The sequence below is a fragment of the Pteropus alecto genome, unplaced genomic scaffold (genome assembly GCF_000325575.1).
Source record: "Pteropus alecto unplaced genomic scaffold, ASM32557v1 scaffold55, whole genome shotgun sequence".
Lineage (NCBI taxonomy): Eukaryota > Metazoa > Chordata > Mammalia > Chiroptera > Pteropodidae > Pteropus > Pteropus alecto.
In genome coordinates this window covers 280,152-283,746 of record NW_006436813.1, presented here as the reverse complement: position 1 = coordinate 283,746, position 3,595 = coordinate 280,152, and positions in this window count along the sequence as shown.

The following is a 3,595-nucleotide window of genomic DNA, read 5'->3' as shown; positions in this document are numbered from 1 at the left end:
TGCCATTTTTTCTGCAGCTTTGTGACTGCTGATTTTCTCTGTGGATGACACTAATGCAGAGATCTTTCAAAGTATTATTTTGAGCAAATGTTATGTGCTACTGAATATAAGCCAGGCGGTTTCAAATCCAGGAGCAAACATGGAAAGAGAAATAGAGATTTGGGAGTTTCCAAATTGCATCCCTAAAATATGTGCCTCTACATAGCATCTCCTCAGCTGTCATTCAAAACTATGGCCTAGTCCTTTTTTGGTCCTCGTATAACTCGATGTGTCTCACAAATAGTATAGCCATTCAATATTCAATAAAAAAGGACTTCTTGTGGTAGTATTTTGAATCTATACCTGATATTAGGATCCTTCTCATGGAAATATAAAATGAGAAAGACTATGGAAGGAAGTACTGGACAGAATGGAGGCTTGTATATATTTTAAATACTTAACATTGATTCAGATTGTCAATAAATTGTTTCTTTAAAAATAAAGTCTATAAAGTGAAGTATTATAAATGAGGATGTGTAAATTATAGAAAACTTAAAAAAAATACTAAAATGTTGAAAGAAAAAGAAATAGCACATAGTTCTAATAACGATTGTCGACATTTTGATGATTTCCTTTCCGACTTTTATTTTTCTACAAAGAATGTTAAAATCTTTCTTAAGCAAGAAGAACATAAACTTTTGTCAAAAAAAAAAATCAGGAGAACAGTAGAAATCTCTGAGAATCACTTTTTAAATGAGGGATACCCTCTTAGCTGGATGTCATCCAACTTCTGCATATGTCAATAGAAACACATCCAGAAGTCTTAAAATGAAAATGAATTTGGGTTTTTATTTCATAGCCAATGTTGAGCTGTGGTCTGACCAGTGCTAGGCACAAGGTAACTTCAACACCACCAAATTCTCCAGATGGCTAAGTGTGCAAAACAAAAAGATGGACTAAGCCAAAGCTTATAAACTCTACAATTCAGGAGTATTCGTTACTCAAAGCTGCCAGTTGATGGAGGATTTGAATGAGAACAGGGACAGTGACCAAATCTGGAAGATAAATGGAAAGCATGGAGAAAAAAGGTTTTTTCTCAAAAACAAACAGTATGTCATGAAGATATAACTTGCTGTAAGGGCACAACCAAATTGCCCCTTCAGGTAGACTTCCTCCAGCTTTTGGATGAAGTGAGTGGCAGAGGGAAGCCTAAGGGGGAGCCAGTTTCCTTCAGAAGAACCATGCTGCTTCCCCCAATAGCGAGCAATGTGGAAACGATGCAGCTGGATCCCTCTGTCTTACCTCTGGCCACAGCTACCCTGGATTTGAATGATATCACCCTCATTTACTAATGGCAACTGACTTTCAGAGGAAGCTCTGCAAGCCCACAATGCAGCCATGGAAATGTTGAAGCCAGAATTCAAGCAACCCTTTCTTCTCTTAAAGAAAGAAATGCCTCATCCATTTGAGTGAAGGCACTGCACTGTTGGCAGGGCTGGAGAATGTATTAATCACACTACTGGGTTCCCCAAAAGCCGTATCTGCAAATCAAAGAGCAATAGCCCTATGTTTTAGTCAGCTAGATCTACAGTGAGTAGATCCAGAATCACTAGAATCTGTGTCACTTTCCAATCATAATGGCAAATATCTTATTTCACAGTTACACAAGGCAGGAAATAAAAGCCTTGAGTTCTAGAGAGCCAGTGTTTTTATCTGCAGGCTACTGCTTTCAGGATACTAGTGACATCTCTGCTCATTTCTAGGATTTCTGATTTATAAAAGTACTTTTGACTTAACCAAATTAACAAAGGTGGGGGGAGATTCCTGGGAAAGTGACTCTAGGTCCCTAGTGGCTTATCACTTATCACTCTGCCTGATCACTTTGAAATTAATGGGGCCTCAGGGCCTTGCGGCTGGAGATGGCACAAAGAGGCACAAAGAGAGAATTTCAACTTTTACTGCATGGACTAGAAAAAGTCACTGGAAATCATCTCCATTAGCCTTTCTCCTCAGCCTCCCAAGTCAGATAAAAGCCTTCTTTTTGCCTACGTGTATTTGTGGAGTCTTCAATTTGTGATAATGATCTGGAGTAAGGGACCAAGGGGGAGTCATAATTGAGGGATTAAACAAAATGCTGTGATTTTTAATTAATATCATGATGGTGATTTCCAGTAGTATAGAGAGATTGCATTTAGATTCTGATGCCAAAAAATTGAAACTTTACTGCATTATAAAAAAATAAATTAGAGAAGCCTCCAAAAAAACCCACAGCTTGTTTCAGAGCACACACATTTCATGGTATGTCAGAAAGTATTGACTTCAGTTTGAGCTTCTTGAAGTTTTGGGAAGGGCAGCCAAAGAATGCCAGGGCAGTGTCACTAAGGAATAGGGAGGGTAGATTTTCACTGGAGAGGAAGTGAGACTAGCTGTCTGAGGAAAAGCAAACACTTCACACTTCAAGGTGGACTGAAATTTCTCTCCTGCCCTGTCTCTCTTCTCCCATGACCCCTAAGATTTCGTGATGCACCTTAGCTGAGTACAGATCAAAGGGAAAGGGTGACTTTTGACACAAACTGAAAGTAGCCAGTTGTTTAATTATCTCTTGATGTGAAAAACGGGATCTTGCTTTGCTTGTCTTTCAATGTAGGCAGATGGCTATTTAGTACCACGGTACTTGTTTTCAGGACAGGTTTATGTTACCTAACAGAGCAAAAGTGAGCCAACGATAGAAAATCTTAGACCTAATTATCCATTTTGGAATGATTCTAAAGACAAAAAAAAATTTTTAGGGATACGGCGTTTAGACCATACACTCTCAATTTGGAATCTGACGCTGACTATATGTTGTTATTTTTTTTTTTTTAAGTTCTACAATTAAATGGACAAATTTCTTGCTTACTCTAACATTAAACTAGGGTATTCTCTGCTAGTTGTGCTTGAGCATTCCCTTCGTGAGCTTCAAGTTTTAGGGATGTGAGGAGTTTCAGTAAAGGCAGCCATTATCAAGGAGAAAGTGGACATTTTTATTTGCATCGGGGCAGGGGTTACTCTGCAAACATGGGTCTGAGTCCAAAATGAAGCCAGAGAAGCAATATGGTAGCTGAAAAACAGTGGACTCACTTTTTTTTGTTATTTATGCCTACAGCACTTGGTCTTCCTAGGTGGTCTCCCATCCAAGTACTAACCAGGCCCGACCCTGCTTAGCTTCTGAGATCAGACATTGGGCTTGTTCAGGATGGCATAGCTATAGACCATGGACTGTGGCTCCACTGGGATGTGAACCCAGGACCTTCTGCGTGTAAAGCAGACATGCTAACTGCTACACTATGGAACCATATCCTAACAGTGGACTTTTAAGCCAAACAAATTATGGTCCACTTCCTAGCAGTGTGACTTTGGAAAGGCACTAAAAGTCTCTGGTCCTCGGTGTCTTTCAATGTAGGCAGATGGCTCATCTGTTAAACTGGCTCCCAGCCCCCTCCTCCCCTCCGTCCATCATCAAATTGTCCACTATATTTGTGAGTCTGTTTTTGATTAGTTTGTTCTTTTTATTCTTTAAATTCCGCATATAAGTGAAATCATATAGTGTTTATCTTTCTCTGTGTGTCTTAAATAC